This window comes from Myxine glutinosa, chromosome 5 (genome assembly GCF_964187855.1).
Source record: "Myxine glutinosa chromosome 5, kmMyxGlut1.1, whole genome shotgun sequence".
In the NCBI taxonomy this organism is placed as follows: Eukaryota; Metazoa; Chordata; class Myxini; order Myxiniformes; family Myxinidae; genus Myxine; species Myxine glutinosa.
The window spans coordinates 126,164,002-126,188,303 of NC_136265.1; the positions used below are offsets into that span (position 1 = coordinate 126,164,002).

The 24,302-nt window shown below is 44.3% G+C and overlaps 1 long non-coding RNA gene across 1 annotated transcript; it reads left to right on the forward strand.

Annotated features, from left to right (window-relative positions):
- Positions 1 to 2,456: 2,456 nt before the first annotated feature.
- On the forward strand, positions 2,457 to 20,656 carry LOC137428251 (uncharacterized). The gene is made up of 3 exons (XR_010984676.1): positions 2,457 to 2,503; positions 11,068 to 11,134; positions 20,504 to 20,656. It is a non-coding gene; the product is annotated as an uncharacterized LOC137428251 (long non-coding RNA).
- The last annotated feature ends 3,646 nt before the right edge of the window (positions 20,657 to 24,302 follow it).

The window sequence follows — 24,302 nt, forward strand, 5'->3', positions numbered from 1 at the left end:
TGTAAGAGATAACACATAGAACATATAATAAAGGGAGCGGGAGACAAGAGGGGGAGAGAGAGAGGGAAGCACAACAACAGTAGAGAACAGGGACAACGGGAGATCTGTGGAAGAGAGAGGGCTGAGGTGGGGTACACGGGATAAAAAAGATGGAAACTACAGGGACTTTCAGGAAAGAAAACGGAATTTGAAGAGGGTTGATTTGGGTTATATATTAACGGGGGTAGAGGAGATCAAGGTTTTGGATTTTTTTTTTTTTTTTTTGAATACAAGTTCGAGGCTCGTGAAAGAGCTAACATTAATCACACAAAAAGTCAAACCGACACACAAAACACAAAAATAAGGGGAGCGGCAGACAGGATGGGGAGAAAGGGGGAAGGACACAAACACAACATTTGAGAGCAGGGACATCGGGAGAAATGTGGGAGGGGGAGGGCTTTGGGGGAGGTGGGAGAGGTATAAAACATATGAACACTGCAAGGACTTCCAGGAAAGAAGTTGGAATTTCAAAAAAAAAAGTATCTGGGGTGAATTAGCGGGGGTAGAAAAGATCAAGGTTTTGGATGGGGGAAGATAAGAGATGGTGGTGAACAGCTGTTTTATAGACCTGGAGGGAGGAGTGGGATTGAAGGGAGTGGGGGAGTTTGTTCCAGAGGCGGGAGAAAAGGGGAATGAAAGAGTGAAGGTGAGCAGAGAGCCTAGATTTTGGCAGTTTAACCATAAGAGGGTTGCTGGCAGATCTTGTGCTACCTGAAGGAATATTGGGGGGACAGAGCACAGAGAGAGCTGGGGGAGCAAGGCCGGAGAGGAGTCGGTAGAAGACAGAAAGACCACCAACCTGCCTGCGGTGAGTGAGTGAAAGGCCCTCGGAGTTAACTTCATCACAGGAGATTCCAATGATTCTGAAAGCTTTGGTTTCAACAGCGTGAAGCCGAGCTAGGTGTGAGGGGGAAGATAAGAGATGGTGGTGAACAGCTGTTTTAAAGACCTGGAGGGAGGAGTGGGATTGAAGAGAGTGAGGGAGTCTGTTCCGGAGGCGGGAGAAAAGAGGAATGAAAGAGTGAAGGTGAGCAGAGAGTCTAGATTTTGGCAGTTTAACCATAAGAGGGTTGCTGGCAGATCTTGTGCGTCCTGTAGGAATATTTGGGGGACAGAGCACAGACATAGCAGGGGAGCAAGGCCGGAGAGGAGTCGGTAGAAGACAGAAAGACCACCAACCTGCCTGCGGTGAGTAAGTCAAAGGCCCTCGGAGTTAGCTTCATTGCGGGAGATTCCAATGATTCTGAAAGCTTTGGTGTCAACAGCGTGAAGCCGAGCTAGGTGTGAGGCAGGAGCACCAGCCCAGAGGGGAGAGCAGTATTCCATTGAGCTGCGGATGAAAGCCTTGTATGTGGTGAGGAGCTCAGGTGTGCCAAGGAAGGACTTCGCACGACGGAGGATGCCCAGTCGGCGACTGGCTTTGGAGACCAGCTTGGAAATGTGGTTTTCCCAGGAAAGATCATGGCAGATAGTGAGACCCAAAAGCTTGAGTGACCGAACTTCTTGGAGAGGATTGTTCAGAAAGTAGATGGGAGGGTTGTCCAGTCGGTCTTTTCAGAGAGACAAAGTGAGAGTGTGAGATTTGTCAGGATTGAAAGACATGTTCCACTTGTTTGACCAGTTTGTGATTTTGTCCAGGTCTGCAGAGAGTGAGGAGGCTGAAGACTGCCGATCTGAGGGTTGAGATATGGAGCGGCAGAGAGTGGAGTCATCAACAAAGAGATAGAGAGGATTTTCCAGAAGTTTATTGTAGTAGATTAGCTGTGAGTAGTTCTGATTTATTTACGAATGACGTGTATTAAGGAATGTCTGTGGCTGGCTTTGGAAGTCAACATTACTATATGGTTGGCACATAAGAGGTCAAGGTTGATGACAAGGCCCAGAAGCTAAAGTGAATGCTTCTCTTCCATTAGCTAACCATGGGAATCGATCGGTTGGATCGTTTGACGATCCTTCCGAAGCAGCGCAAAGGAGAAACGTGAGGCCACATGTGTCTGTTTTATTTGTTTGCACAAACAGCTTTACTGCGTTTCTTGTTGTTAAGAAAGGGACATTGTGGTGATGATACTGATTGCTTTCACAAGTAAATTTGAAATGGAAATATCACCTGCTCGAAGAGCTGAACGTGTGAAATCTTACTGACGTTTGCTTCTTGCCAGGCAAGTATCTTTGGAGGAGGTCACTTGTAGGTGACATCCCTCGAGATTAATTCAGTCAAGTATACCTGGTGTGACTCACCAGCTTGGAAATCGATGTTCTAACTTGTTATTATTCTTTGTTCTAGTCAAAGCAGTAATAAACACATGAACATACACTTGTTGTAATTGCCGCAGAATCTCCCCAGCTGCATGGACTCTTTCCCTTTCGTACCTTGAGACATTCGGTGGTTTGTGGGATTCAAGTGCTTCAGATGTTCTTGGAGAAAAGAAAAACGAACATCAATTGCTTTTGTAACTCAATACTGGTAAGTTTATCATTCACATATAGTCCCTTAATATGTCCAAAGTTAGTGAGAATAGGTGGGATGTGGAATTGTCCATTTAATCTGGCAAGGGTCTATGTCCCTTTCCCTCGTGTCTGTCTCTTTTCTTTTCTTTTCTTTTCTTTTCTTTTCTTTTCTCTCTCTCTCTCTCTCTCTCTCTCTCTCTCTCTCTCTCTCTCTCTCTCTCTCTCTCTCTCTCTCTCGCTCTCGCTCTCGCTCTCGCTCTCTCTCTCTCTCCTTACGTTTCTACTGGCAGGCAGGATAGTCTAGACTAGAGGTACGCACACTCACCTCTGAGCTGCCTCGCTTGGGTTCGCATCTCAAACTGGGTGTCCCATGTTTGAACATGAATTTATTGGACATTAAAGATCCCGCACGGTGTCCTTCACGAAGAGTTGGCAAAACTATCGCCAGCGCCCTGAAATTACAAATTCCTGGTCGAACCCACAGGGGGAACTGCATCAGTAGGACAGTTGCGCCTCCAGAGAATGACACTACCCACAGGCCACAGTCACGTGCTGCATAAGAAACAAAGAAGATCTTTCTCCTTTTCCTCCTCAAATTTTCTCCCTGCCAATTCCTTCACCCCCACTACTTTGTAAACTTCCCACTTGTTCATTTGGAATGTTTAATGTGCGCACCAATCCTGTTTAATTTCCCCCAATATTTTTCAGGAACGGCATTTCCATCTTTATTGTACAGCCACCGCTGATTCTGCAGTCGACCTATTTGTTGAGGAACCTTTGCCTTAATCTAATCCCAAGTTATTTTATAATGTAGCTCAGGTGCTGTATTGTTCATGGACTCGCTGCTCGCGTAGACCATGTCTGTCTTTCATTTGCCCGGAGAACGTATTTTCTTTCCTGGATAATATTTTTCCATCACTCGAATGAACAACTGTATGAAATGGTCTTGCGTTGTACAAATATCCACTTGAACAGCAAACAGATTTCAGGAGCATCCTTTGCTACCGACTTGGATATGATCTTAAGCTCATCCTAAATACAGAACATCACAGTCAACCCAGCCTGGTACCATGTTCTTAATTTGCTTCTCCAAATCGTTTATAGAGTCTGTCACGATGAAGCTGAGTCTATGGACCGGGACCTATCACTTCGCCATCGCCGACAGGTTGCTGGTCTCTCAGTCTTCCTCGGCCTAATTTCTAGTCTTGCACCCTCTGCACTCTCCATGATTTGTTATCCCTACCTCTCCCCAAGTATCTACTGGACGCACACAGTCCACCGGCAACCCCCCACCACCTAATGAAACTACCTAAATCCACAACCACTGCTCACCTCCAATCATTTATTCCTCTCTTTTCACACCTGTGGAACCGCCTTCCACAATCTCTTCGATCCAATTCTTCCCTCCATGTCGTCAAGACAGCTGTGCACCACCATCTCACCCTGTAGGGTGGGGAAGGGAACTTTTTGCGCCCGGTAAAATCATCACATCTGAACTCCGACTCAAATTCCGCATAGGAGAGCTTTTGTTGGCAAAGATGGCAAAGCATGCATACGAAAAGTGCTGCCTCCAAGGCAGCTCGCAAACATGTGTTCCCTCAGAGTGACAAACACTATAGTCAATCAAACAACATTCACCTGCTCCCTCTCCCCACCTTCCGCCACCCCTCCCAACTACCATCGTGGCCGATGAGCATTTCATCCCCACATGTGCCCATCATAAACAAAAAATAAGCTTTAAAGAAATACATAAGTATGGGACAGTTTGAGTGCTGGATGTTGGGCTGATGTGCACGTTCGTAGGGGCCTAGCCTAATGTGAGACGTAATGCCATCCCAGACGTAACGCCATAATGATGCATTAGGATTTGTGGATCTGGAGAAGGCCTACAACACTGTCTGAGAGAGATGGTGATGGTAACATTGAGATGGATGGGAGCTCCGGAAGCAGAAGTTAGGTTGGTGGAAGGGATGCACAAGGGAACGAAGAGAAGACTTTTGGTTGGTCCTGGGATGTCAGAGGAGTTCAATGTGAACATTGGTTTGAGGCAGGGAAGAGCTCTCAGACCACTCATGTTTATCATGGTGATGGAGCTGGTAAGGAGGAAGGTGAACATGAGGGGTAGCATGGGAGGATGTGATAAGCGGCTGATCTGCTGTTGTGGTGGAGAGTGGGTGGGAGATGCATGAAGTACTGGAAGAGTGGAAGAAGGCATTTTGGAAGCATGGGCTGAAAATTAGTATGGAGAAGACTGAGGTGATGTGGGTTGGGCAGCAGAGAAAATAAATGAATATCAGGTTAGAGGGAAGGGAGATCAGACAAGAAAATAGGTTTGAGTATCTGGGGGGAACAGTGACCGGGGATGGTAAGTCAGAAGTGGAGGTGAGGAAGAGGATACTGTTGGGTGTGAATGTGTAGAGGAGGGTGTAATGGCAGACAGAATGATTTCAAGTGAATTGAAAAGGAAAGTCATGGTGACTTGTGTGATGCCGGCCTACCTTTACAGTCTCAAAACAGTGGCACTGATAGGGAGACAACACCAGAGGCTTTAGGTTTGTGAGAATAGCTGGGTGACAGGAGGATTGCAAGAGAGAGGGCGGATAGAAGGAGAATGGATGAACTGAGGGGGGAGATTGGTGTGCAGATGAGCTTGACGGGGAGATTGGTGAAATGCCGGCTGAGATGGGCTGGATATTTGGTGCAGATGGAGGAAGAGAGAAGGATAGGTTGTTGGCTAAGAGAGAGGATAGGTTGAGGAGGCAAGGTAAGAGGAAAAGAGGTATACCGAGGTTGAGATGGGTGGGAGGGGTAGATTGTGTGAGGAGTGATATCAATAAGGTGGAGTCGTTGGAGGACAGAGAGAGAGAGGGCAGAGGACAAAGGGAAGTGGAAGAGCATTGTGGTTGATGCAGGGCAGAAGCTTGGTACCATTGGACCTCATCCTTTATAAAGGGAAGAGAAGAAGAAGAAGATAGATGAAGTCCGATGCTGGGCCACAGCGGCTTCTTCACCACGCTGCAAAAGTGCAATTAATGTTCAAAAAAAGCCAATAGAAATGATGTTGTGTGTTAAGGATCCGTCACTTCCGCCTTTGTTGTTATTATATACTTGTAGGATTTTTAATTTCAGCTAATATTGTTGTTAAGATTTTTGTGTGAGATGGAGATGACTTTAGTAAAAGGTAAAAATAAGTGTTTGTGAAGAAAAAAGGAAAATGCGGCAAAGAGACCGGAAGAAGAGAGATCGATATGGGCAGAGAAAGGACGAGAGAGCTTAGAGTCACATCGAGACTGCGAGCGGACTTGTTTTTATATATTGGTCACGAATGAGTTGAGGTTTCCCATGAAAGGGATTGCGCGATATCGTCATATATTGCGAGTGCAATTAAACCTGCGTCTCAGGTTTTATCACCAAGTGTGAGTCGTCAGTGGAGAAATGAGGCGCCTCCATTACGGGCCGATACGCCATTTTGTCCTCGAAGAAGAAGACCGAGGTTGAGTCCTCTTGGTGCATCTTGTTTTGTCGTTGGGATTTCCATATCGACCTCATCGTGTTGATTGCCATTGGTTTACATATCGGCTCAATTCCCATATCTACATCTCACCTCGTAACTCATCCACAGCCGCGCCAATACCTGCCTGTTGTTTTGCCGTTCTGCACGACCTCGACCTTCACCCCGCATGGAGATTCGTGCATGGACTTTGGGGAATGTTACATTCCACTCACGTTTGGCATATCGTGAGTTTATTGCTTTGAGAGCATTGGGGACTGATGGTACTGTCAAAGAAGGATTATTTGGAGAGAGATGAGGTGTGGAAGAAGAGAGGTGTGCTGGTCTCATCAATGTCCACCAATTGGTTGGTTTTAGGAGAATTTATTAAGTATCATTAGGAAGAAGAAATCTCGGTTTAATAAGCACAGATTACATACAAAATGTCACAGAGTTCACTTGGTTACAACATAGAATTGCGCAGCATAACGGTAGAGCACGTCCGTCGTCCTTCTTTCTCTCCCAGCTTTCCGACTTCCTTTTATGCATGTAAAAGTCCCTGGAAGTCCCTCTCAAGGGAAAGATGGGGGTTTGCACACATTATGGTTCCATCTGGCTTTGCTCCTGCAAACCATGAGAACTAGTAGGTATGCTTTGAGAGAATTGCGCACAGATGTTTTGTAGAAAAAAGTTCCTTTCGGGTCTCTCTGAGCAAACATTACTTCTTTAACATGATTCTCACTGCAGTACTCCTTTTGGACTTCTGTCAGCCTGACGAAAGTATATCTGATTTCATACAAGCATTGCTGAAAAAGAATTCGGTTCGACCACATGTTCTTTCCACCTCACAATTCCCAATACAGCATTACTCATTATTCAGCTCAAGGAATACATTTTCCATATGTATAAAGAGATGAAATGGTTCAGACATTTTATACAAACTTTCTGTGATTTTCCTGCAAGAACTACAATTAACTCAAGATAGTATTAATTAATTAATCCATGTAGAAGTCCTACTTCTACAGTACCATCATATGTATTGTTCATGAGATGCAAGTGATATTTTCATTGTACTTTCTGTAATAGTGTTATTATTGTGTATGTGAGAATTCTTAATCCAATTACTTGTTTTGTTCTACAATTGCATTGGGTGGTTTTACCATGGTTTACTAGAACACTCAAAATAACAAATCTTTCTGCCGTGTTCCCGCTCCAGACTCAGAGGTGCACCGAAACCGGGGTTTGAGTAGGTAATATGTCAGATGTGTTTGTATGACAATGACACAAACACTATTGTCAATGAGAGCACAGGAAAGTGTTTTCATCAATTTAAAGCCAGATTACATGGCGATAAACACCAATATCATTGAGCTATTGCACAGTGGGTCATCATCTGAGTTATGGAAACATCCATAGTGTGTAACCCCCAAGCGCCAGCTATCGCCACTGGATGGCCACACTATGTCAGCACATGTGATTGTGCAATGTCGATATATCGCTAGATCATCGATATTTGGAGGGACAATAATTGACTCGCAAAAATATCAATATCGCCCAGGACTACCTCACACCTTTGTAGGATATCTTCACATTTTCTGCTGTTCTCTTCATAGCGTGGCCTTCTTCTCGCAGAGTTTGGATCTTCGCACGATGTTCTGTTGAAAGTTGCTTCCTTGACGCCATTCTGAACCCCTTCAATGACTTTCATATGAGGGAACAAGCTGATGAAAACTAATTTCACATATTTACTAATTTGCAAATTTTGTTGTGATTTCTTGTCATTTAGATTAAAATAACTGGTGTTGATTACTGCAATCGTTTATTACCCTGCGCTCGCGAAGCGAAAAGCGGGGTTAATCATTCAGTTGCGTACGTGTGCCGTACTTGTGCCGTGTGTGTCTGTATGTTAAAAATTCATTTTCTCCGTTGGTCCGATTGACATGAAATTTTCACCGTAGGAGGGCCTCCTCCTGTAGAAAATTTCAATGATTATTATGACGCGATAGGTCACGTGGTACAGGCGCCATCTTGGAAAAACTTCGTACCTCTTTATCTCTGAAACCACTCCATGGAAAAAATTGCTACCTGGCTCATTGTCAACTACTCCCAATGGGGAATAAGATATGTTAATGATGATGTCATCGGTGCCTTCGCTATGGAATCATAATTCGACAAATGCAACACTTATCCATCCGATCATTATTAATTTTTTCTCAGCAACTGTTGGTCTGATGGATACGAAATTTTCACCATCGGAGCGCCTCCTCCTTTAGAATATTTTAATGATAATCATGACGTCACAGGTCATGTGTTACAGGCGCCATCTTGGAAAACCGAAAAATGTTGCACCTCTAAATCTCCAAAACTGCTACATGGAAAAAATTGAAACATGGCTCATTGTAAAGAACTCCATATGGGGAATAGGGGTTGTTAACGATGATGTCATTGGTGCCATAATTATGACATCATAATTCGACAGGGACAATGTTTAGTCTGATCAGTTTGAAATGTATTGAGCGTGATCTACGCAACAATTATATTAGAGAATATAAATTTATGATGTCATCTCTCACGTGGTCTGGCAGCCATATTGGATCAAATTAAAAAATGTTCAAAAACAGAAGAGTTGGCTCGCAACATGTTGACTGCGCAGGGTAAGTATTCTTTGAATACCATCTAGTTATTATTATTACTAGCAACGGTACTCGCCCTATGGGCGGGGCTTCAATTGGGAGGCCCAAATGAAAAGGCAAAATATCAGAAATTGAAGGCTTTTTAATTTTAAACGATTCATATAAACATCCGTTGAATCATATCACACGCAAATAATCAAAATCTAAACAGTACATGGCGCCCAATTTGAAAAAAGATTGAATTCTGCAAAACGGAAGCGGCCGCTACACGTCTTTCTCAGTCGCATGTTTATGTGTGAAGAGTGCGCACCCAATCTGTAACACGGAAGCGGCCGCTACACCTGTTTCTCAGTCGCTTTGCACACGCTGCCATGTTACTTCGGAGCCGCACGTTTATATAGGAAGAGTTCGTCACGAGTCGATCTACTCTCTCCTGGTACGTAGAATAAACAGTATTTGTAGAATTTCAACAAAAGCCACATCACTGTTCATATCGGTAAATATGATTCCATCGTGTTTGGAAAAACTGGAAAATTGGAAAAATTGGAAAAACAATGTAGCCTATTTTACTCCCAGGGGTCCCAGGAATACCCACCCAAAATCACATACGGGAGCCGTTTTGGCGGTACCTTCGAACGGACGGACGGACATTTGGTGAATTATAGTAAGATTATTTACTGTACAAAAATCAACAGACTGTTTCCAACATGTTTTCTTTGTGGTAAGTAGATTTAGCGAACACATGATAATATAATATGTAAAGGAAAAATGAAACATTTTCAATTTCCGAATTTATTTTATACAAGCGAGACGACACGTCCCCCGTGACAGGAAATGTGAATGGGCATTTCAGGTCCCATCACTACCAACATGGCAACATCCTTCCTTTCCACTTCCCACTGACTTTCAAGACTTGTTCTGGCTGCCTCTTTTGCTGTATCTATTCAATTTCTAAGATATCTGGATTTTCAAACGTTGTCAGTAAAAGACGAAGAAGAAGAAGATGACGTGGTATGCAGACATACATAGAAACACTGCTATCAATAACAGCAGCTACATACATGGACAGTGATTTTACACACTTGTGCAACTACTTTATAAATAAATGCCAAACATGATAAATATGCATATTATTAAAAAGTATACTGGATTTTTTTTTAAATATATTTTTTATACATCGTTGAAGGTTGTGGAAGAGCAAGAACACAGAACAGGCAATGAGGTTCAGGTGAGCAACAAAAGTTGACACAAAAAGTAGATTCCGAATCCAGAAAGATCGCCACTGTTGTCCCTGTGTGGTGTAAAATAAAATCAGGCATACAATAATTACCTTTAAAAGAGTGAAAAAAATGAACTTTGTAGCCATTTTACCTGACGTCTCGCAGAGCCTGTTATTAAATTTGATCGGGTTAGGGAAAAAAAACGCCTTTCCTATAAAAAATTCCCATTTCACTCTAGATTTCGACATTTATTTAGGCCATAAGTTATGATCATGAAATATGGAATCAGATTTCTAATATCAGCGTTTATTAAGCCTCTAATTATACACTATTCAATATTGCCAGGAGCCAATCACATTGCACCTAACCTCACACAGCCAATCAGCATAAACCATGAACAGACGAATGGGGGGCAGCCATCTAATTATATATATATATACTTAAAGGTAATTATAATATTAAATTCACTTTCATAAAATTTGAATTATCTACCTATGTTGCAAATTTCTACCTTCCCACAAATGGTTAATGGGGAATAGCACCACAAAAGTGAAAATAACCCAAACTTTTGCCCAATACTTTATGTGCTGTTGGTCATGATCCATGAAGCAATAGTCGCTGCGGCGCTTGGCTCATGGTACCACCAAAGTGATGATGATGATGATGACCATTCTTTTTTGCTCCGTGAGGATGCATAGGGCTGCCGAAGGAGTTTCCTTGGCTATTGGGCACAATCCTGGACGGGTCGCCACACCGACGCAGGATACCCGAATGGCTCATTCCTCCCAGCAAGCTGGTACTCAATTTCCCGACCTCGGAAGGATGACAGGCTGAGTCAATCCCCCTGGTGTTAATTCCAATGATAAACCGGGATTCAAACTCTGGATCCTAGGATCCCAAGCCAGCACCCTCAGCCAACACCAGAGCTTTACCATCAAAGTGAAGGAGTTTATATTTGGATTGGAGTTGTAATGACAGTCATCTTTTCCTGGATAACACTGCTGTATAAACCTTCCAACAGGCCCCATAGATTTTGGTAAATTTGAGGCTGTTAACATTATTTGCAGGTTTTCATGTTTTTGGGAAAGCATAGAATGATAGGGAGCCTCCAGTCGTGATTTGCCAGGTTTTATTTTAAGTGTGAACTGTTGTGTAGGTGTTGTCTGAACTTAAACAACTCACTCTGTGACTTCCTGTGTTGTCCTTTAACCATTGTGTGAAATTGTTTGTTTGACAGCATTGGCTGCCAGGAGGTGCAGTGGGGCTGCCCGCGGTGCTGCCCGAAGGTGGTATTGCCCGGCTGGGTGAGCTTTTCCCGGCGGTGGTTGCGAGATGTGTTGGACATTGAAAAGCGATGAAGTTATTGGCCATTTGCATGCGGACTGGTGGCAGCACTGTCTGACCCCACATCCCAGTGCACACTATATAGCGGCCTTTAATGGCCTCAAAGCGGACGTCAAGGCCAACATGTCGGAGCTTAAAACCCTGCCCAAATTCTCAACAACCTACGACCAAAATTTGGGGCCTCTTGGTGCTCCGGTTCAGCCGTGAAAGTATAATGTAAAAACGCACAACCAAACACATAAATGCACAAACAAACAAACAAACAAGAAGACGTCATGCGGAGCACAATAATAATAATAATAATAATAATAATAATAATACATTTATTTTATATAACGCTTTTCAAGAAGCCCAAAGACAATACTTACAAAATCCACCCCCCAGCCCCAAGAAAAAAAATTCCATTGATACAGCAAATTGTCCATTTCATGAAGATTAAGATTGACAATCTTGATCAAAGCTCGGGTCAATAGGAAGAAAAGTGAGATTTTTCAGATGAAAAATGATGATTTTGGAAGGTTGACCTTGAGTTGACCTTTTGACCTCAAAAATAGTTAGTTTCCCTATTCAGTGACCATATATGTAAATCCTCTTAGAATTTCAAGTCAATCAAATGAAAATTGGTGATTTTAGAAATTCGGCCTATGTTGACCTTTTGGCCTGTGTTCACCTAAAATATAATTTGTGGTTGAATTCAGTGACCAGATATGCAAGTCATCTTCAAATTTCAAGTCAATCGGATGAAAATTGAGGATTTTAGAAATTTGGCCTATGTTGACCTTTTGGCCTATGTTGACCTTTTGGCCTATGTTGACCTCAAAAATACTTGGTGGTTGAATTCAGTGACCAGATATGCAAGTCCTCTTCAGATTTCAAGTCAATCGGATGAAAATTGAGGATTTTAGAAATTTGGCAAAGTTGGTGACCTTTGGTCTATGTTGACCTTTTGACCCCAAAAACAATAGGCTTCTCAATTGGGACGACCTAAACAACTTGGTGAAGTTTCGTGACGATCGGTTTAGAATTGTGACCTGTAGGCCGGTGACGAACAAACAGACAAACAGACAGACAGAACCACAAACGCAACCGACCAATATACTTGAAAAATCTTCGATTTTGCAAGTAACAAACAAACAACACAAACGCTTGAAAGTATTTACAAGATATCTGTTTTAAGTTGTGCATAAGGGCACGGCAGGTTAATCGTAGTATATTTGAGTGAGCAGTCTTAAATGATCGAAGGGGTTCTTCAAATTTGTCTTTTTTTATTTAAACAGTGATCTAAGGCTCATTCGTCTCCCAACGAAACTTGTATGTATACCACGAAAATGATAAGCTTCAAGGTACCAGTGGGCGTGTTAGTCCATTGGACCGAATTTTCATTGGTGTAATCAACTCAGGGAGGTCATGACGATCATTTTGTTGTGTCACAATCCACATCAGAAAGCTCCAGTGGAACTCCACAAAAAAACAAAAATACCAAGAAAACTTCACTAATTGGTCCATGAATCATGATCCGCTACTAAAACGGATGTGGATTAGAGGCGGATTAACCTTTTTTGGGGCCCTGGGCACATGCCCGGTGTGCCCGTGCGTTAATCCGCCACTGCGGTGGATACTTCGAGACCTGGGAGGACTCCCTTTCACCTTCTGAAACCCACACATGGAGATAGCAACCAATGACGTGTGCACGCATTAATGTGCACGCGCACACACACAACTCGTCCATTTGTAGTTGATTATTGCAGACTAGCCGAAACCCGTGGAACATCCATGGAAGGGATGTGGTGTATGGATAGAGTGTACCATTATGGATGGCATAGGGGATTTGCTTGTCCGAGTAAGAGTTGGGAAGAAAGATGAGAATGAAGAGTGCATATATGAACAACGTATTTATTGCAATCTACTTAAATGACAACGCTACGATATACTTTTGAGGTTAGCGTTCACCGCGATCGCCGACACCGGCACAAATGCATGCTCTGGATTGTCCACTCAGTGGACGGCTTGCTGTTGCCTTCGACTGTCCAAACAGCGGACGGCTTGCTTCGCCTTCACCCAGCAGACGCCAATACGATGGCGTCGTAAGATGGCGTCGTATTGGCAGTTAATCGGATGCTTTTGCGCCCCAACGTCGGCTAATTCAGATTTTTCGAGTATGTCTGTACGTGATAAACAAAGAGCGCGGTTCGTAGATCGTAAATCCATTAGTGCCGTGGGCATCGGGTCACTGGGTGTGGCGTAAAAGGGATAACAAAGTCGAGTCCTTACGCTATTATTATATAGATATGGACACACAGTCATTACCCCATCAGAGAGGAAACTTTTGTCTTCCTTGCTTTTTGTTTTTCTTGGATACATGAACAAGGCTCGTGCAAGAGCAAAAGCAGAATGGAAGGGAACAAAATAGAAAGGGGGAAACACCAACAGCGGAGTGGAGATGAGAATGAAATAAATGGAAGGAGGAGAAGAACAAATGGAGATGAACAAGCTGAATGAAACATGGCAAGAAGAGGACGGGGAAAGTGGGGATGAAAGGAAAAGGAACAAAGCAACAAAGAATTAACAAACTAAAGAAGGTAAGGGAGAGGGGGCTGGGACATCACAATAACTTGGAAAAAGGAGAGTGCTTGGGAATGGGGTCAAAATAAGTAATGAGCATGGATAGGGGATGACCTGAGGTAGTGGTGAACAACTGTCTAACCTTGGAGGGAAGAGGTTGTCCAGATGTTGTTTTCTGGCATTCCCTGAGAGTGGACAAACGCATGTTCTAGGATTTGTGGAATTATTTGAGGTTGCCTTCGGTCAGATTTGCCTTCTAGGATGAGAATGCAGTGTTTGAAGGCAACTGCCCCACCCAGGATTCTTTGCAACAGGGGCGAGAGTATGGGTGTGATAATTGCAGACAACATGGTATAAATTTGTACATAGGGAAAGCAATCTTGTGTGGAAGGATTCCCAGGCAGTGTCAATATCAAGAGAGGGTGAAATGAAGGATCAGTCTTGGCATGAGAGGGCAGCTTGCAAGTGAACTGTCAGACCGACGGTGTTGATGCAGCTGTCTGACTGGCACATGATCAGACTGACCTATTGGAGTAGTAGAGGAACAGGAGACGTTCGTTTGAAGGAAAATATTTGTAAATACCAAGTTCAGAAGGAAGGACGTGTCATTGGGAGAAATCCGGGTCGGAAAGTTCACTGATAGGGTGAGGCATATGGAGTCACAGAAGTTCTTCACTGCAATGCCATGGCTGGGAGAAGAGGTACCAACCAACACCCAGCCAGTTGGCATGGTGACAGTTGAAATCACGAAGTTGGGTAGGAGTTATAAGGTAGTCCATGTTGGCAGAGAGAGAGAGAGATTTAAATATAGAGTACTAGCAGAAGTACCCGGCATTGCCGGATGGGGGAGGGGAGGGGGAAGGGTAGGGGAGGGGAACGGGTGGAGAGCGAGCCCCTTGGTAAAGCGAGCGATTTTTTTTTTCATAGCGTCATAGCGTCATAGCGTTCCATAGCGTCATAGCGATTTTTTTTTTCATAGCGTCATAGCGTTCATCGTGTCATATCGTTCATAGCGTCATAGCGTTCATAGCGTTTCATAGCGTCATAGCGTCATAGCGTTCATAGCGTTTCATAGCGTCATAGCGATTTTTTTTTCCATAGCGTCATAGCGTTCATAGTGTCATAGCGTTCATATCGTTCATAGCGTCATAGCGTTCATAGCGTTTCATAGCGTCATAGCGTCATAGCGTCATAGCGTCACATCGTTCATAGCGTCATAGCGTTCATATCGTTCATAGTGTCATAGCGTTCATAGTGTCATAGCGTTCATAGTGTCATAGCGTTCATATCGTTCATAGCGTCATAGCGTTCATAGCGTTTCATAGCGTCATAGCGTCATAGCGTCATATCGTTCATAGTGTCATAGCGTTCATATCGTTCATAGCGTCATAGCGTTTCATAGCGTCATAGCGTCATAGCGTCATAGCGTTCATAGTGTCATAGCGTTCATAGCGTCATAGCGTTTCATAGCGTCATAGCGTCATAGCGTTCATATCGTTCATAGCGTCATAGCGTGTCATAGCGTCATAGCGTTCATAGCGTTTCATAGCGTCATAGCGATTTTTTTTTTCATAGCGTCATAGCGTTCATAGTGTCATAGCGTTCATAGCGTTTCATAGCGTCATAGCGTTCATAGCGTTTCATAGCGTCATAGTGATTTTTTTTTTCATAGCGTCATATCGTTCATAGCGGTCATAGCTTCATAGCGTCATAGCGTCATATCGTTCATAGCGTCATCGCGTTCATAGCGTTTCATAGCGTCATAGCGATTTTTTTTTTCATAGCGTCATATCGTTCATAGCGGTCATAGCTTCATAGCGTCATAGCGTCATATCGTTCATAGCGTTTCATAGCGTCATAGCGATTTTTTTTTTTCATAGCGTCATATCGTTCATACCGTTCATAGCTTCATAGCGTTTCATAGCGTCATAGCGTCATAGCGTCATAGCGTCATAGCGTCATAGCGTTCATAGCGTCATCGCGTTCATAGCGTTTCATAGCGTCATAGCGATTTTTTTTTTCATAGCGTCATAGCGTTCATAGCGTCATAGCGTCATCACGTGATCGCTCTGAGCGAATCAGCACCCACCTGCTCTGATTCCATTGATTCCGTGCGCTGAAATGCGCTGAGGTAAATATGAATAAAAAATATGGATCGTCAAATATTTTGAGTTCGGCCATGTTCGTCCCAGGCTCAATGGCCATGTCTATGCCAAATATCAAGCACGTAAGCCTCTCCGTTTAGGAGTCTATCGGTAACATTACACACACACACACACACACACACACACACACAAACTGTGTTTTATATATATATATTGCAGGAGGAGGTGGTGGTCGACTCCAAGGGATCTGAGTGATATATAGTATTGTAGGAGGGGGTGGTGGTCGATTCCAAGGGATCTGGGTGATATTTAGTATTGTAGGAGGAGGTGGTGGTCGATTCCAAGGGATCTGAGTGATATCTAGTATTGTAGGAGGGGGTGGTGGTCGATTCCAAGGGATCTGAGTGATATATAGTATTGTAGGAGGGGGTGGTGGTCGATTCCAAGGGATCTGAGTGATATATAGTATTGTAGGAGGGGGTGGTGGTCGATTCCAAGGGATCTGGGTGATATTTAGTATTGTAGGAGGGGGTGGTCGTCGATTCCAAGGGATCTGGGTGATATTTAGTATTGTAGGAGGGGGTGGTGGTCGATTCCAAGGGATCTGGGTGATATTTAGTATTGTAGGAGGGGGTGGTGGTCGATTCCAAGGGATCTGGGTGATATTTAGTATTGTAGGAGGAGGTGGTGGTCGATTCCAAGGGATCTGAGTGATTATATAGTATTGTAGGAGGGGGTGGTGGTCGATTCCAAGGGATCTGAGTGATATATAGTATTGTAGGAGGGGGTGGTGGTCGACTCCAAGGGATCTGAGTGATATATAGTATTGTAGGAGGGGGTGGTGGTCGATTCCAAGGGATCTGGGTGATATTTAGAATTGTAGGAGGGGGTGGTGGTCGATTCCAAGGGATCTGGGTGATATTTAGTATTGTAGGAGGGGGTGGTGGTCGATTCCAAGGGATCTGGGTGATATTTAGTATTGTAGGAGGGGGTGGTGGTCGATTCCAAGGGATCTGGGTGATATTTAGTATTGTAGGAGGGGGTGGTGGTCGATTCCAAGGGATCTGGGTGATATTTAGTATTGCAGGAGGAGGTGGTGGTCGATTCCAAGGGATCTGAGTGATATATAGTATTGTAGGAGGAGGTGGTCGTCGATTCCAAGGGATCTAGGTGATATTTAGTATTGTAGGAGGGGGTGGTGGTCGATTCCAAGGGATCTGGGTGATATTTAGTATTGCAGGAGGAGGTGGTGGTCGATTCCAAGGGATCTGAGTGATATATAGTATTGTAGGAGGAGGTGGTGGTCGATTCCAAGGGATCTGAGTGATATATAGTATTGTAGGAGGGGGTGGTGGTCGATTCCAAGGGATCTGGGTGATATTTAGTATTGCAGGAGGAGGTGGTGGTCGATTCCAAGGGATCTGAGTGATATATAGTATTGTAGGAGGAGGTGGTGGTCGATTCCAAGGGATCTGAGTGATATATAGTATTGTAGGAGGGGGTGGTGGTCGATTCCAAGGGATCTGGGTGATATTTAGTATTGCAGGAGGAGGTGGTGGTCGATTCCAAGGGATCTGAGTGATATATAGTATTGTAGGAGGAGGTGGTGGTCGATTCCAAGGGATCTGGGTGATATTTAGTATTGCAGGAGGAGGTGGTGGTCGATTCCAAGGGATCTGGGTGATATTTAGTATTGCAGGAGGAGGTGGTGGTCGATTCCAAGGGATCTGGGTGATATTTAGTATTGTAGGAGGGGGTGGTGGTCGATTCCAAGGGATCTGGGTGATATTTAGTATTGTAGGAGGGGGTGGTGGTCGATTCCAAGGGATCTGGGTGATATTTAGTATTGTAGGAGGGGGTGGTGGTCGATTGTGAGGGATCTGAGTGATATATAGTATTGTAGGAGGGGGTGGTGGTCGATTCCAAGGGATCTGGGTGATATTTAGTATTGCAGGAGGGGGTGGTGGTCGATTCCAAGGGATCTGGGTGATATTTAGTATTGCAGGAGGGGGTGGTGGTCGATTCCAAGGGATCTGAGTGATATATAGTATTGTAGGAGGAGGTGGTGGTTGATTCCAAGGGATCTGGGTGATATTTAGTATTGTAGGAGGGGGTGGTGGTCGATTCCAACGGATCTGGGTGATATTTAGTATTGTAGGACGGGGTGGTGGTCGATTGTGAGGGATCTGAGTGATATATAGTATTGTAGGAGGGGGTGGTGGTCGATTCCAAGGGATCTGGGTGATATTTAGTATTGTAGGAGGGGGTGGTGGTCGATTCCAAGGGATCTGGGTGATATTTAGTATTGTAGGAGGGGGTGGTGGTCGATTGTGAGGGATCTGGGTGATATTTAGTATTGTAGGAGGGGGTGGTGGTCGATTCCAAGGGATCTGGGTGATATTTAGTATTGTAGGAGGGGGTGGTGGTCGATTCCAAGGGATCTGGGTGATATTTAGTATTGTAGGAGGGGGTGGTGGTCGATTGTGAGGGATCTGAGTGATATTTAGTATTGTAGGAGGGGGTGGTGGTCGATTGTGAGGGATCTGAGTGATATTTAGTATTGTAGGAGGGGGTGGTGGTCGATTGTGAGGGATCTGAGTGATATTTAGTATTGTAGGAGGGGGTGGTGGTCGATTGTGAGGGATCTGAGTGATATTTAGTATTGTAGGAGGGGGTGGTGGTCGATTGTGAGGGATCTGAGTGATATTTAGTATTGTAGGAGGTGGTGGTGGTCGATTGTGAGGGATCTGAGTGATATTTAGTATTGCAGGAGGAGGTGGTGGTGGTCGATTGTGAGGGATCTGAGTGATATATATAGATAGTCGCGCGGCAAGGAACATCACGTGATCGCTCTGAGCGATCGATTGCAACTCTGCGTCCTGTCGTGGGCGTGGCCAACGTGGCCTCATGCTCCCAGCTGATTGGCTAACTCGAGCTCGAGAGAGCCATAATGCGCTACGTTATGGCAAAAAATATGAATCTAAAGATGAAAGGGAAAAAAACCTATGTGGTGTGAATAGCAATGTTCGTCGCTTAAATGTGAAAAAAGGCAATTGCTTTTCGCTCTGAAATACGTGCGAACACGTAACTGAGTTAATGGCGGCAGGAAACATCACGTGATCGCTCTGAGCGAATCAGCGCGCTGCTCTGCGACCGGTCAGATTCCGGTCATAATATTTCGCGCTGAGATAAAAATATTTCGCGCTGAAATTTATTTCATAAAATTTTTAGGTCAGCCATGTCCATGTTCGTCCCAGGCTCAATGGCCATGTCTGTGCCAAATATCAAGTACGTGAGCCTCTCCGTTTAGGAGTCTATCGGTAACATTACATACACACACACACACGCACACACAAACTGTGTTTTATATGTATAGATACCTATTAGAAGGATGACACAGCACACAGATAAACAGTAGGTGGACAACTATCGGGGACGCCTCTTCATGGTGGTTGTATGCCGGGACAAGTCGCCAACGCAAGTCGGGGGCCAAATCTTCCCCATTCTTCCCTGCTGCCCAGATTCGTCAGGGCAGTGCGGTCATGGTCAGAGTGCCGAACGGTCCCCATGGACCAGCCCTTTCCCTCATGTCTGTCTATCTCTCGTCTGTCTCTCTCTCTCGTCTGTCTCTCTCTCTCTCTCGTCTGTCTCTCTCTCTCTCTCGTCTGTCTCTCTCGTCTGTCTCTCTATCACTTATCTGCCTCTCTCGTCTGTCTCTCTCTCTCTCTCTCTCTCTCTCCCCCCTCTCCCTCTCCTCCTCCTCCCCTCTCTCTCCCTCTCTCTCCCTTTCCCTCTCCATCCCCTCTCTCTCCCCTCACTCCCTCTCTCTCTCCCCCTCTCTCCCTCTCTCTCTTCCTCTCTCTCCCTCACCCTCTCTCCCTCTCCCTCTCCTCTCTCTCTCTCTCTCTCTCTCTCTCCCCCTCTCTCTCCCCCTCTCTCTCCCCCTCTCTCTCCCCCTCTCTCTACCCCTCTCTCTCCCCCTCTCACTCCCTCTCTCTCTCCCCCTCTCTCCCTCTCTCTCTTCCTCTCTCTCCCTCACCCTCTCTCCTCCCTCTCCCTCTCCTCTCTCTCTCTCTCCCCCTCTCTCTCCCCCTCTCCCTCCCCCTCTCTCTACCCCTCTCTCTCCCCCTCTCTCTCCCCCCCCCTCTCTCTCTCTCTCCCCTGACTTTGTAAAGGTGATGCACCTTCCTCGATGTGGGGGATCTCTTGGTCGCTCCTGCGAGATCGATCGGCTGTCTCCGTGCCACGGGCTTGTTCAAGAGAACTGTCTGGGCTATAGAACTCTAAGCTGTCTTGCCTGGGTTTGAATCCCAACCTAACTATAAACTGTCATCCTGGTGTTTCACAGTCAGGGTGTTGATTTGTCAGTGTTTGCGCCGTCCCTCGCATGGACGTTAAACGGGCGTCCCGGCTGTCAGCATTCGTTGGTGGATGTTAAAGATCCCGTGGTGTCCTTCTCGAAGAGTAGGCAAGCCATCGCCGGCATCTTGAACAAATTACAATTCCCTGCCCTAACCAGCAGAGGGTGTTGCATTTGCGACACAGCTGTGCCTCTAGAAAATGATGCAACCAAGCAGCCACAAACTGCATATAAAATGATGATGACCCATTGAGTTAACTGGGTAACTAACCTGATTATTATGAAACTACTTTTGTTACCAGGTGTGGCAAATCGGAAAGATGGCTCTTGGAGACCGCAGCACATCAGAAGTTATGGAGAGGTACTTGATGAATCACTGCTGACTGATGACTCCGGATGGAAAATCTGCTGAAGATCCGGAAGACAAATTCGACATCGACTGGAAATTTTGGAGACTTTGAAAGGCACACAGTGGCGTACTCGAACGTATGCTCGAAACACTACCTACGAAACACTAACCCGAACCCTAACAACTCCAGTGAGAAAGGGGATCCCTGCCTCGTTGTAGGACAGAGCTAAACACCAAATCTAGAAGCTAAAAAGGTGTCACCGAGTCCACAACCAACAACTACGAGGTTCCACAAGATTCGGAGAAGATGAAATGAACAGAGCTGGAGCTCAGAGGCGAAGGGAATCATCCTCCACTGCAAAGCGTATTCTGTGCATGAAGCATGGGGGACTAACGGTAAAGGAGAAAGATTCATGAACCAGTTGAAATAAACAAAGCTCGCAGCCAAGGCCCAGAACGAAGTTTCACAATGTGATTCATGAATAATGATCCTTTACCGATAAAGGAGGTGGAGATTTTGAGTTCTGGGAGAACTTCCTCCCACCTTCTGAAACCTGCAAATTGAGATAACAACCAGAGGGAAACCATACAAATCCAACATGTAACGAATGTGTCGAGGGCTAGGCCTTTACCTGGAAGTGCAATATATTGTGAATAACTCAGGGCCCACAATGGGGAGCATCCCTTCATCTGCAGTGATCATGGGAAGACCTTCGGTCATAAGTCTCACCTGATCACGAGTCTCACTCATAATTCACATCGGAGAGAACTCCCCTTTTCACCCTTCGGCCCAAATTGGGCTAAGGGGTATTGTCGTCACGGGCGTCGTCTGGGCGTCCGGGCGTCTGGGCGTTCGTCAACTTTTGGTTTCCATCAATTTCAAGGAGAACGGCTTGTCCGATTAAATCCATTTTTGCAGTGTGTGTTGGGGTTGAGTAGAGGAAAGTTCATTTCGAAAATGGGCGCGCTGCGATTTCCAATATGGCCGCCACGGCAGCCATCTTGAAATTGGTTTTCATCAATTTTGAGCAGAATGGCTTGTCCGATTAAATCCATTTTTGCAGTGTGTTTTGGGGTTGAGTAGAGGAAGGTTCATGGGCGCGCTGCGATTTTCAATATGGCCGCTATGGCAGCCATCTTTAAATTGGTTTCCGTCAATTTCAAGGAGAACAGCTTGTCCGATTAAATCCATTTTTGCAGTGTGTGTTGGGGTTGATTAGAGGAAGTTTCATGGGCGCACTGCGATTTTAAATATGGCCGCCACGGCAGCCATCTTGAAATTGGTTTCCACCATGCATGGGCTGAGGGGTTACGCCCGCTTTGCGGTGCTATTTATTCTACCTGAACTGTGCCAAGGCTTTCAACGACAAGTCAAACTTCTCGAAACACTTTGTGATGCACTCCTGAGAAACGCCTTACAAATGTGCAGAAACGCTTCGGCAGGTAATCCTCTTTTGTTGTACATCACGGGGTGTACATTGGGAGCTCGTCCTTGGTGAATGGTCAATGCTAAAAGTCCGTTTAAAACCAAGCATATGTGCGGAGCGAGCACGAGTGTGGACAAGCTCTGTATAGGAAACCGATATGAGCGGAAACTCATGCAAAGCCAGAATTAAAAAACAAATGGAATTTCTGACACCAGAGAAGTTTTGGTTAGTGTTTCAAAACCAAATCAGGATATCACAAAAAAACAGCCTTAAAAATGTGCACAAAACTACAGGTGATCGTCAAGGTGAACCCATTGCGCGTACGAGTGTCTGAAAAATGTCACAAAAAAGTCAATGTCAGAAGAACCTCGGTGGAAACAAAATCTCAGTTTGTCAAAGTGCAGGTTGCCAAGTGAGGCCTCTGATTTTGTCGAATCAAACAATTTCATCATCGGCGTGTAATTTAAATGGCCGATCTCATTGCTGGAGATAAAACGTGCAGCCAAGACGAAATGGCATTGGGATCCTTTTTCGGATGCAGCACTCGGCTGTGGGAGCCATCCTTTCCTGGGGTGCAGCTTTGCCGCTGATGCAGTTCCCCCTGTAGGCTAGAATAGGAATTTGATCCCACACTGGGAATTGAACCCAGGTCCACTGATGAACCACACCAGTGCTCTGCCACCTGAGCTATTTGACTCCTGGATGACAAACAACTTGCATTCACATACACAAAGACACAACAGGGAAACCCGATTATAAAGAACATGACCATTCAATACGGCTCTGTGTGGTTTGCGTTTGTTTATAACAAAATATAATTCAAGTATTTTGGTTCGTCGATAGGTTTTCAGACCTGTAAACTCGAATGGTTTACATGGGACCAGTTGAACTGAAAGGTTCATATTAGTTTCTATTGGGTTCAACCGAATCTGCTCCGGTTTCTACTGGAAACTTTACTGGTTCCTGGAGAAACCAATAGAAACCGTGATTTCCAATAGAGACCCATATACATAAATGTATGACTTGTCTCTATAGGATTCTATGGGATTTTCGACCTTGGTATACAGGCAGACTGATAAATTAATTCACACAATAACATGGAATATTATACAGGCAGACTGGTATATGAAGTGATACAATAACATGGAATATTATACAGGCAGACTGGTATATGAAGTGATACAATAACATGGAATATTATACAGGCAGACTGGTATATGAACTTATACATGGAATATTATACAGGCAGACTGGTATATGAACTTACACATGGAATATTATACAGGCAGACTGGTATATGAAGTGATACAATAACATGGTATATTATACAGGCAGACTGGCATATGAACTTATACATGGCATATTATACAGGCAGACTGGTATCTGAACTTATACATGGAATATTATACAGGCAGACTGGTATCTGAACTTATACATGGAATATTATACAGGCAGACTGGTATATGAACTTACACATGGAATATTATACAGGCAGACTGGTATATGAAGTGATACAATAACATGGTATATTATACAGGCAGACTGGCATATGAACTTATACATGGCATATTATACAGGCAGACTGGTATCTGAACTTATACATGGAATATTATACAGGCAGACTGGTATATGAACTTACACATGGAATATTATACAGGCAGACTGGTATATGAAGTGATACAATAACATGGTATATTATACAGGCGGACTGGTATATGAACTTATACATGGAATATTATACAGGCAGACTGGTATATGAACTTGCACATAGCATATTATACAGGCAGACTGGCATATGAACTTATACATGGAATATTATACAGGCAGACTGGTATATGAACTTACACATGGAATATTATACAGGCAGACTGGTATATGAAGTGATACAATAACATGGAATATTATACAGGCAGACTGGTATATGAAGTGATACAATAACATGGAATATTATACAGGCAGACTGGTATATGAAGTGATACAATAACATGGAATATTATACAGGCAGACTGGTATATGAAGTGATACAATAACATGGAATATTATACAGGCAGACTGGTATATGAAGTGATACAATAACATGGAATATTATACAGGCAGACTGGTATATGAACATATACATGGAATATTATACAGGCAGACTAGTATATGAACATATACATGGAATATTATACAGGCAGACTGGTATATGAACTTATACATGGAATTTTATACAGGCAGACTGGTATATGAACATATACATGGAATATTATACAGGCAGACTGGTATATTAACTTATACATGGAATATTATACAGGCAGACTGGTATATGAAGTGATACAATAACTT